Source organism: Equus caballus, chromosome 2 (genome assembly GCF_041296265.1).
Source record: "Equus caballus isolate H_3958 breed thoroughbred chromosome 2, TB-T2T, whole genome shotgun sequence".
Taxonomy (NCBI): domain Eukaryota; kingdom Metazoa; phylum Chordata; class Mammalia; order Perissodactyla; family Equidae; genus Equus; species Equus caballus.
The window spans coordinates 89539819-89552214 of NC_091685.1; the positions used below are offsets into that span (position 1 = coordinate 89539819).

The window sequence follows — 12396 nt, forward strand, 5'->3', positions numbered from 1 at the left end:
GATAGATTGGAGAGTGAGATAGAAAAAAGGGATAGTGAAAAGTTAACAGTGAGGTTTTTGAAAAGGACAGGTTTCACACTGTTTTCCTGTTCATTGGGAATACATTCATTCATTAATTCACCAAATAATATTTTAGTACTGACTAGGTGCAAAGCACTGTGCTAGGCCGTGTAGATAAAAATAGTGAAAAGATAAACTTTGGAGGTTTAAGTTTGACAGAAGCAACTGGTTTGGAAATCTAACCCCCCCCAGTAAATACAGGTTTATTTAAATGTATTATTCAGGATACCTTTTCTTACCTGACCTCCTTCTTCATTCCTCCTCTCAGTTTCTCAAGGTCCGTAATCCCTCATTCACAATTCCAAGATTCAGAAAGCTCCAGAAACTGAAAGTTGATGCCCTAAAGTGGTGCCAAAACTCTTAGTGTCAAATCTGACCTGAAGTGATAAGTGATTATGATTATTCATAGTCTTTACTTTCCCATTTTATATGAACATTTGTTTTGCATACATATTAACATTAATTATATTAGCTAATTACTATTAATGTGTTTGATGATAGGACACTGCTCCTGACCCTGCTTGAATGTTACATAATGCATCATATGTGCTATATTAATTTCCTAAAATTACAAAAAATCTGAATTTCAAAATTCTAAGGTTCGAATATTGTGGAATTGCACTTTGTGGTGAATCTTAGGCCGATATCCAAGATTGGATATTATCTGAGAGCTAATCTCATAATAAATTTAGTAATAGCATGTGCTTATTTTGTACTTGACTTTGTATCAGATACTTTCATTTAATTCCCATAACAACATAATGATATAAGTATTTTTATTATCATCATTTTACTGATGAGAAAACTTAGGTTGAATATCTCACTTAGGGTCATCCCACTGGTTGGTGATAGAGTGGATTCAAACCTAGGTCTTTTCTTTCTTTCTTTCTTTGGTGAAGAAGATTGTCCCTGAGCTAACACCTGTGCCAGTCTTCCTCCATTTTGTGTATGGGACACTGCCACAGCATGGCTTGATGAGCGGTGTGTAGGTCCACGCCCTGCATCTGAACCCATGAACCCCAGGCTGCCAAAGTGGAGTGTGCGAACTTAACTGCTACACCACCAGGCCAGCCTCCAAACCTAGATCTTTTCATTGCAGAGTCATTGCCATATGCTACAAGCTAAATTGTGCCAGAACAATTCCCTGACTAAAATTGCAAGCTCTGTGAGGGCAGGAATTGTTGATTCTGTTTACACTTCTGTTTATAGCTCCTGGCATAATCCCTGGAATGTAATAGATACTCAGAAAATATAGTTGAATAAATGAACAATTTCTAGAGAAAAAGGAGAATAGATTTTTATCTTGTCCTACTGAGAAAATTTTCTTTCAGTCTCTCCTACTTGATTCATTTAATGACAAACATTAAGCACTTGTCTTTCAGGTGCTAAGGACAGAGTGAACAAGATTTATGGAACTTAGAGCCTAGGCAGAGTTTTCAGTTGCTGTTCACCATGGAGGGAGACAGAAATTTGGGCTTAAGTCCTGCTAAGTGACAGGGACTTAGTAAACACCTCAGTCTTTCCATGGAAATCTTAGAAGGGTAACCCAAAGAATGGAGACTATGTCCCAGGACTAAGGGATTCACCTTAGTACTAAGGACAAAATAAACTGATTCCCCTTAACAAAAGCATAAAACCAAGCCTTGGCCAGTTCAAGATGATAAACCAGTAATTTAGCTGCAACTTAGAATTTAAAAAAATCAACATTCCTTCAAGGACAGTAACACAATCCAGAGCCTCTACAATGTATAATGTTTATTATACAGTAAATAAAATGTTAGACATGTTAAGAAACAGCAAATCCAACTTATATCAAAAGAAAAGATATCCCAGATGTTGGAATTAATGGAGGCTTTAAAGCAGCTATTATAAATGTTCAAGAACTTAAAGAAAAAGATGTTCTCAATAAGAGAAGATCTCAGTGCAGAAATATAAACTATAAAAAATAATCAAATGAAAATTCTAAAACTGAGAAATGCAATATCTGATATAAAAATTTTATTGGATGGGTTGAACAATATATTGGAGTAGGCATTAGAAAAGGTCAGTAAACTTGTAGATCAATAGAGACTAATCTGAAGAAAAGAAAGCAATAATCAAGAAAAAAAATGAGCAGAGCTGAGTGACCTGTAAGTTAATATCAAGTGGCCTACGATATGTAAATTGAAGTCTCAGAAGAGAAATCAAATCAGGGAGAAAAAGTAACTGAAGAAATAATGGCTGAATTTTTCCCAAATTTATTAAAAACCATCTTTACGTGTCCAAGAAGATCATCACATTCTAAGCAGGATAAATACAAGAAAAACCACAGGTAGTCACATCATAGTTGACAAGTTAGAATTGAAGGCAAAGGAAAAACCTTGGAAATAACTAGAGGGGAAAAACACATGTTGTATAGAGGGTTACAATTCTAAGAATGATGGATGTCTTGTTATCAGAAATTATGGAGGCCAGAAGGCAATGAAATTATATATTTAGAGTGCTGAAAGAAAAAGAATTATCAACTGATAATTCTATATCCAGTGAAACTATCCCATGACATTGAGGGTGAAAAAGGACAATTTCAGCTAAATTAAAGAAATGAGAATTTATTGCCAGCTTATCTTAATTTGACAACTGTCGAAAGAAGCTCTTCGTACTGAATGGAAATGACACCTTATGGAAATTTGAATCTACAAGAAGAAGTAAAGAACATTGAAAATAGAAAATACATAATGATCAATTTAAAAGAATAAATTTTTTTCTAATTTCTTTAAAACTGACCACTTAAGGCAAAGTCATAACATTTTCATGGTACTTATAAGTTAAGTAGATGCGAATATCTGTGACAATAATAGCAAAAGAAGTGGAGTTATACTCTTGCAAGTTTCCTTCGTTTTATTTGTAGTAGTATTAATTCTAAGTAGTATGTGATACTGTAAGAATGCATATTGTGATTCCCAGAATACTAAGTAATGCAAAAAGGTAAACCTACAAGGTAATAGAAAAACTAAAATGGAATAACAAAAACTATTAGGTTAACCCAAAAGAAGACAGGAAAATGAGATCATATGGAGTAAATAAAGAACAAATAGGAAAACAGTAGACTTAAACCCAACTGTACCAACATTTATATTAAATATACAGAATAAACATTACAATTAAAAGTAAGAGCTTGTCAGGCTGGATAAAAAAACCAAGAACCAACTGTATGCTGTCTATAAGAGATGAATATAAAGAGACATTAATTGGAAGTAAAAGGATAGAAAGAGAAAACAAACAAAAAAGGCTAGCAGAAGAGGGCTAGAGTGGCGATGTTAACGTCAAAGTAGACTTCAAGGACTATTTCCAGAGATAGAGAGGACACTTCATAATAGTAAGAGGACCAATTAATCAGAATCAGATAATAATCCTAAATGTGTATGCTTTAGCAAGAGAGCTTCAAGGCAAATAAAACAAAAGTTGACAGGATTAAAGAATAAAATGGACAATTTCATAATTATTGCTGGAAATTTTTTACATGCTTTTAGTAATTGATAGGAAAATTAGTACAAAGTATAAAGAATAATGTAGCAGATTTGAACAAACCATGAATAACTTTATCTCAACGACATTCAACAACTAAGATGCAGTAGGCAAATCCTTTGAAAAAAGACAACATACCAAAACTGATATAAAAATAAATAGAAAATGTGAGTAATGCATGTCTATTAAATAAATTGAATTTGTTATCAAAAAAAACCTTCCCACGGAAAGACTTGCTTTAAAGGAAAAAAAATCGTAAGTCACATGTAAATTATTTTCCAAAGTATTTGATGCTGTTAAAAGCAACTTATCTTCTTGTGTAAGTCTTTTTCCTGTAAATATTCTTCACCTGGTTGGTTTGATTGGAAAGTCTTTTTCCTTATAGGTGTTAGTATATTAAAATTTAGTCTAGCCCTTTCAACGATAAAAATTGTACAGTCTGAAAGATGAGTGTTTATTATAGTTATTTTCCTGGAGCCAGCCAGCTGATCTGAATTCTAAACATTTTCCTGTACAGTCTTCCATCTGTTGCTGGCATAGAGAACTGTGGCAAAGTTTTGCAGGGATCTCTAGCTAATTTCTGCAGTGATATCTTAAATATTTTAGAGAATGATGGCTAAAGGGAAGTTTAGAGATCATTTGATTCAGTCCTTTTATTTCTAGTTGAGAAAACTGAGATTCAAAAAGATTAAGTGACTTCAAGGTGACTTCGCAGAAGTGAAAAAAAACCAAAACAGAACTATTCTAGAATCAAACCCTCAATTGACAGAATTCGTACTCAATCGTGCTACTTTTGCCACTTGTATCTTAAATGTTACAGCCTTTCTAATGATTGCTTAAGAGAAGTAGACTGAAATTTAATGAATTAGCAAATCTAAGAGTGGCTCTAGTGATAAAAAAGTGTTACTAGAATAGAATCCTGGAGAAAGAGAGATTAAAAAAAAAGTGAAACAATGTGAAAATAAAGCAATGTAGTGAATAATATAAAGCTGTATATATATCACATGCAGATACATTTCATTGAAAACATCTACATGAAACAATACTAAGATTTTCTTGTTTGTTTGGAACCCTGCACCATTTCTATCATAGAAATTCCTTGAAACTTTAGAATCCAGATGTTGAGACTCTTTAAAGTCTGGCCTAAAGGATTTTTCTTGTTAGAGAGGAATTTCCCGTATATTTTCAGCTAGAGGTTTACTTAGAGTCTGCACGAGGCAGAGTATATTACAACTTTCCATCAGTCATCAGTCAACTTCAGTAAGGTACTGGCCAATTTCTAAAGTAATTTTGCATTTCAAGGTAAAAATATGTTACACATATATTTCCATCGCCAGTCTACAGTAAATACAAGAGAGTTTGTTTTTTTCCCTCTCTTCTTAGTTATAGAAAAGAAGATGATGGAAATCATTTACACATACTCACAAGCTTTGTGGGAACCCTCTACAGTTGGCAAATAGGACTGTTTTATGCACCCACTCAGTCGTATTTTTTAAGGAGGCAGTCACTTGGCTGTTAAAAGGTGGGGATGGGAAGTGAAGCAAACTAAAAATGCTGCTGTTGCTCTTGATTTGGAATTACTGCAAATTTGAGCACCCACTTCTGTTCTTGGTGGGGAATGGAATCTGTTGCCTTATATGGATAAATAGTGGTGGATAAGGCAGAGTCATGATTATTTCTGTCCTAATCTTCAATGATCATAAGCCTAAAAGGCAAGTTTTCACATCTCTATTTTTTTTTGTTGTTGTTCATCTTCCTATTTTCTCAATTGTGAAGATCTCAAAGTTTAGAAGGAGAAGAAAAGATGGTATAGTAGTGCCTAGGTCCATTTGCTTGTACAAATATGTGGACATATGTACCTAAGACTTTTCATTAGCAAAATTATTAAACAAAGAGCTATAATGCTCAAGTCCAACACATTTAGGAGGAATTTACTAGGTTGCAAATTCCACACAGTGGCTACTTGATTTTACTTTTGAGTTCTTAAATACATATCTGTTTATTTTATGAGTGAGAGATAATCTTATTGCCTTGATTTCCTAATTCTATGATAAATATTCATTTCATCCTCTCCCTTGCCTAACATTTATAGAATATAATTATCATAGATGAGCATTTATAAAACAAAATTTTTTGATTTATGGATGGTTTCTACTTCCTAAATATTTCAATTCAAATGATAAATTTTGAAATTGTTAGAACTCCACAAGTTTTGGAAGATTGTTAGAAATCTGTAAGATTAAAATATGATTGAGAAAGCCTAAAACCTTCTTTAAGAGAAAGGAAGGTTATGTTAAGCATGTCAAAGAAAGCCAAGCAATCTCAGTTCAGTTAGAATTGCCAAAGGAACATTTTTTCTGAGTTTTATTGATTTGTTTTTTTTTTAAAGATTTTATTTTTTCCTTTTTCTCCCCAAAGCCCCCCGGTACATAGTTGTGTATTCTTCGTTGTGGGTTCTTCTAGTTGTGGCATGTGGGACGCTGCCTCAGCGTGATCCGATGAGCAGTGCCATGTCCGCGCCCAGGATTCGAACTAACGAAACACTGGGCCGCCTGCAGCTGAGCGCGCGAACTTAACCACTCGGCCACGGGGCCAGCCCCCATGAGTTTTATTGATTTTGAAAGTAAAATACCCAGTGTAAAATTTCTAAGCCAGAAAAAATTAAAGCCAAATAGATGTAGCTCTTAATTTTTAGTTTTAAAAAATGGAATTTGTGCTTGAATTATAGTATATATATTTGATAAAGGTAAAGATTGAATGATACTTTGCAGTGAAGTATGGGGTCTTGTCCTTTCTTAGTATTATCTTTTTAAATCTCTCCATTAACTTCTTTTTGCCTAACCCATTTTTGTCTTATTTTTATGTAGTATCTTTAATATAAAATATCAGAAGCAGTTTGTATTATTAGGTAAAGGGAAATAATACATTAGCACACACAGAGTTCATTCTGAATATCTAAGTGAAAACTGTGAGCCAGGAGCTATATTGACTGTTCATCCATTGTGCTGTTACAATGACATTGTACTTTAATTTTCTGTGAAAGATTTTCTTTATATATAAACAGTCTTCCTTGAGGTCCACTTGAATTTCTTTAGTGCCTCTAACTATATTACAAATATCTCCTTTTTCTTTCAGATAACTAATGCATTCCATGAATAAGACACTTACTTTTTTTGATGTTTTTCTGCAGTGAGCTGTTAATCCCTTGCAGATTAGTATGACTTGAGCGATAAATTTTTCTTTTGTTGAATTTCTAAAGCATATAATTGTTTTTTAAAATGACTGATTTCCAAGGATAGAATAGAACAATTGATGGGTCTTTAATTTGTAGAAGAAAAACATTCTATTGTCAAGTGATAATATTAAATTTATAGTTGTAGTAAGTTCAGAGGTTGGTCATCAGCCTTTCACCTTTTTGGTATTTAATTTGTTTCAATTCTGGATGATAAAAATATTATCATTTCAATATAACATCCATGAAGTAAACTGTACCCTTTTATTTTATTTGATTTTTCCTAGATTGGCACCTGAGCTAACATCTTTTGCCAACCTTTGTTTATTTTTTCTTCTTCTCCCCAAAGTGCCTGAGTACATAGTTGTATATTCTAGTTATAGGTCCTTCTGGTTGTGCTGTGTGGGACACCGCCTCAGCATGGCTTGATGAGCAGTGCTAGGTCCGCAACCAGGATCCGAACCAGTGAACTGTGGGCTGCTGAAGTGGAGTGCGTGAACTTAACCACTGTGCCACAGGGCTGGCCTCAAAACTGCACCATTTTAGAACACTTAAGTTTCTCTTTCTCTTTTCCTTATTTATTATTTAGGATCCCAAGCATCCAGATAGTTCATATAAATATATAGATGAGGAATAACTACTTCCCCCCTCCTATTTAGTGTCATACTGGTAGTGACATATAATATGTTGCTGAAAGGCAAAATTGCACTATCAATTCTAAATTTTCTCTTTTTTGACATAATAGAATATAATACATTTACTGGCATATCTAAGTATGAAATTCACATTTCAGAGTCTGGAGATTTAGGTAGATACTTGAATGTTTCCTTTATATCTCTAAAATTACTATATTTGTTCTTCGTCATTTTTTCCTGAAAGGGATCAAGTCCTCTTATTTTATCTCAAAACGTTTTTAGAATTTACCACTTAATAACTTTCCTTTGGTCTCTTTTGAAATGTTTTTACCTATTAATGGAACGTTAGCTTGTTTCTTGTTAGATATCTTCTGTGAACAGGTTTTCTGGGTCAGGGTCTAGCTTAAGCATTTTTGATAATAAATTTTTGGTGGCTGATATTTCCCTAGTGACACATCCACTGTGTGTTCTGCCTTTGGAGAATTACAGACTCTCAGAGTTTAAGGAACCTCAGAGATCTTTTACTGAAACCCTCTATCCAAAGGGTGAATCTCCTCTGTGATAGGGTACCACATAGCCTCTACTCAAAAACTCCAGGAATTCATGATGAGTCTTTTCTAGTGGCATCTCATTTAATTCTAAGAACTGCTGATTTTCCGACAATTCTCTGTTTGAAGCTCAACACCCATCTCCCTTGAGCTGGTACGCATGGATCCTGATTCTGTTTTCTTGAAGCCACTCTAGCTACCAATTTTCTCTTTTTAGATTACGCTCCTCAGCTTATTTCAACTAATTTTATATATAATGTTTTACAGCATCTTCATTAGAATGGTAATTCAAATTAGCTTAAGTAAAACAGTACTTATACCTGTTTTCTCACATGGAGCAAGTAGAGATTGCAAGGGTGTAGAGTATGGTGGACATGTGTGCTTTGTATCTGTTTAATATCTCACGCTCAAGTGATTTGACAGACTCAGGTAATGTCTTCAGGATGTGCTCTCCTTTCATTCATTTTTTAATCTCTGCTTGCCCCTGCTTGGTTTTAATACCTCTTATTACAGACTTTTTTCTCCATGTGGTAAGGAAAATGACTGGCTTCCAGCTATTTCTAATTGACTTACTTCTTGCTCTTACCAAAAGGAAAGGTCCCTTATTACACACACACACACATACGCACACACACAAATCCAGAAAAATATTCTGGCTGACCTTCCAGGTTGGATCACATGACCAGCCTCAGACAAATTGTGGAGTGGTCCTATGACTGAAGTGCAAACCAGCAAATCCTGAGACCTTCTCAGATATTCTTGTGTCCCCATTCTGTTCTCCTTTGTCCCTCCTTTCTTTTCTTTCTCTGCCCCTTTTTTCTTCCCTTCATCTATTATATATTGTCCAGCATATAAAGAAAGGTAGTTGCTCTCAGGGAACTCAGAGCATAGAGGGGAGATAGATCCAGAGATAATTATAAAGGAGTATGGTAACTGCAATGATAGAGGAAAGGTACCTAACCCTCCTCATGGGTCTGAGATGAATTATTTGTACAATCATATATATTAACCAATTGCAGAGCTTTACAAGTAAAGCTATCTCACTTCAACATTGGATTTAGCTCCTTGTCACATTTACCTCAGATAATTAGGTCACATGTTACCTTTTCAATAATCCCACACCTACCATGACACTCTTTAAAATTGCATCTTCCACCTCTGTTAACAGTCCCCAACTGCCTTACCCTGCCTTTTTTTTTTGCCATAACACACATTGCTTTAGAAAATTCTGTAATTAACTTGTTTACTGTGATTACTGTCTCTCCTGTGAGACTATAAGTGCAATGAGGACAGGGAATTTGCTGTGTTTTATTTACAAGTGTATCCTCAGTGGTAGAAAAGCGTCTTATACTGAGTGAATGAATGAATGAATAAATGTTTGTTCAATGCATGAATTAAGTGTTGGGTCTTTTCTCTGCCTTCTAATGAATTTTCTTCCCTTTCCAGTCATTTATAGCTTCTATCTCAAATTTTCTGCTGCTTCCTGGGTATCTTCATTGGAATATTCCATATTCATCTCTCAAAACTGAAGTAATTGTGTATTCCCCTCCCAAGTCTTCTCTCCTGTATTCCCCATCTCAGCTAATAATGACACTATCCACCTAATCACCCAAGACCACCCAGCCTATATTTCTCTACCTTGTTTACAGAGATTTTATGAGAACCTTGAAAATTGCCTTCCTGAAGTTCAGAAATATCATAAATCATTTATTGGTATGATAATCTGGTAAAACAAAACAATAATAATAAAAAATTAAATTAAAATAGAGGAAATGAATTCAGGAAGGCATGGCATTCTTTTTGTACACATTATGGCTCTTGACACCACTGCTACTTTCTTTAATTCCTCACATACCATCTGATTGCTAACTGATAGAATCTGACATTAAACTTACTGGCCCATACTTTGCAATATTTATATTCTTTGCTTTTTCGAAAATGAAGGCGTTTGCTATTCTCCGGAATTCTCACATCACATTTGTTCTCCAGTTTCTCAAAGATAGCAGATCAACAGAAGAATCTGGAAAATTTTTTGCCTGAGCCCAGAAAATTTAAACAAATTTCATCTTCAACGTTTTTTATGAGATCTTACCTTGGTTTGAATTTCAATTCTCTCCTATCAGTATTTGTTCTACCCTTTTTATTCTGATGGTCATTCTTCTTCAGCAAAGCAGAATCAATACAGCCTGAGATATTGCATTTCCAATAAACCCTAGGTGATGCTTATGCTCCTGGTCCTCAGACCACACTTTGAGTAGCAATTAAAGGATATATTTGACTATGTCCAGTATCCACTCCATGGGCCTGGCTCTGTCAATTCCTAGGATGGCTTAGTTGCTTTCTGACAGGGTTATCTAAACAATAGAGTGACCTATGGTAAATCACCTTCATGGTACCCTAGTGCCATAATCTTGTGATTGGAAGAAATCTTGGAAAAAATCTGGGGAAGTAGCAGAGAACTGCATCTCCTTGGAAATGCTACCATATCTAAACTCAAACACTTACTTCCAAGTCAAGTGTTAATATTTAGCCACACCTTCAGTCTTCCAGGCCTGCCTTCCTCAGGATTGTTTTTCACTGGTATGAGAGGAGAATAAAGGTAGTTAAGTCTAGGTCAGATAATTTCTTCAATTATCATTTCTTTTCTCTGAAATCATCTTATGGTGCTTGGTGTGTCTTGTGTCCTGATTCTTCATTTTCTCTAGATTTCCTGGCTTACAACTTTTTTAAATGTCTGTTTACTCTGCATCTTCAGGAACTATTACTCCCTTGATTATAACTATTGTCAAGAATTTTGTAACTCTTCTTAGTTGCTAATTACAGAGTTTTCATTCTCCTACTTATGCTTTCGGATAGGAGTTCTGTTCAAGAGAGTTGTACATCCAAGCAGAAGCAGGGTTGGGTGATCTACCATTGGTAGCCTAGAGCTCTGAACATGTCCAGAGTCCAGCATCGGTCAGAGTCATCAAAGACCAGCATGTCAGCAGTATCTGGTTTCCCAATATTGCCTGGTTGGATGGAAAAAACACTCTACTGTTAGGGGGGCCGAAGAGGACACAAAGTAACCAGGTATTGATACCTGGGCTCTCCAGTAAAACTGAACTAGAACATATTAGCTTAGGCTACAGGCTGAATTAGGGATTTCTGCTTTCTTCTCTGACATCGAGATGGCTGGGATACTAGAGAAGTCTTGAGTCTACTTCCTCACTCATATGCATGGGTTGGATGTGATCCCACCAATGTCTGCTGAAGGATGCAGCAGCGAGTAAGGAAAAATCTGACTTTGTGAAATCATTAACTGAGAAAAAGAATGGCTGGGCCTCGTTCAAGAGGAAGACCCTGTGTAGGTGTGATTCTTGCTTAGAATCTGAGGGAAAATGTCCGAGGAGCAGCAGGCAGAATAATAGGAGGAAGAATACACATGAAGTTCTCCTCTGTAACCACAGTAATTCTGCCCATAAGTAAAATGAGGATGAATGAACATCTCAAGCAGGGAAAATCAGCTTTTCCATTACGTTTTCATGGAGGAACTCATAAAAAGGGAGAGTAGGGAGGCAGAAGCAAGGGGAGAAGAGGCCACAAAATCCCATCTCTATGTACTGCAGGTTTCTCTGAAGACTGGCCTCATTCCCTATTTTTCTGATAGATTTTGACCTACTGTTGTCTGAGCATCACTCTGTGTGTGCCTGCTAGAAGATCTCCCTGATACCCGGAAATGATAGTCCGTAAAACCTATATGTGGTTGGGAATAAAATATTGAATATAATGTCAGATATTTCTTTTTAGAATTGTCTTAATTGTTGTGAGAATTTATTTCATTATCTAAATCCCTATTCTAGGGACAAGAAATCTGTGAAGAGGCACCAGTCTTCATTGTCTGCCCTTTTTGAGCAGAGATGAGAGAGACAGATGGCAGTGGGTAGAGCCGGCTCTTATCTGTGATTGACTAAAGTTTGGGTTGGGAGCAAAGGGCTACCTCAAGAGGAATAAATTACTGTATTAGGAGGAAATTACTGTATATTCAACTCATTATATTCCCCCTTCCATTGATAAGCTCATGAAAAATTGGCAACTCTGGTCACTGTGCCACAGAAAAATCAGCTCCCATTACTCTTTTGGCATAAACACCCTAGTCATTTCAGGCACCTTCAAGGGTAATTTTTTTCAGTGTACTACAGATAAAACATGTAGATACAATAAAAAGGAGTTTTAAATGTTTGTATTAAAGAGAATTCCCTGACAGTGCATCATAGATTACCTTGACCATAAAGTCAAACTCAATCAAATTTGAACAAAAACAGCATTGTCTTTTTGCTTTTGCTTTTCTATTATGTGAAATGATCATTTTAGTTTAAGTCATAATAGATTGTGCTCCTCCAAAATGTTTATATGTGAGGGAAAGAATAATTGTGTTTTT

At 35.3% G+C, this 12396-nt stretch overlaps 1 protein-coding gene across 5 annotated transcripts in view; it reads left to right on the forward strand.

Annotated features, from left to right (window-relative positions):
- The window catches only part of IQCM (IQ motif containing M), a 417125-nt gene that overhangs the window by 196540 nt on the left and 208189 nt on the right, over nucleotides 1–12396 (forward strand). The window lies entirely within an intron of this gene.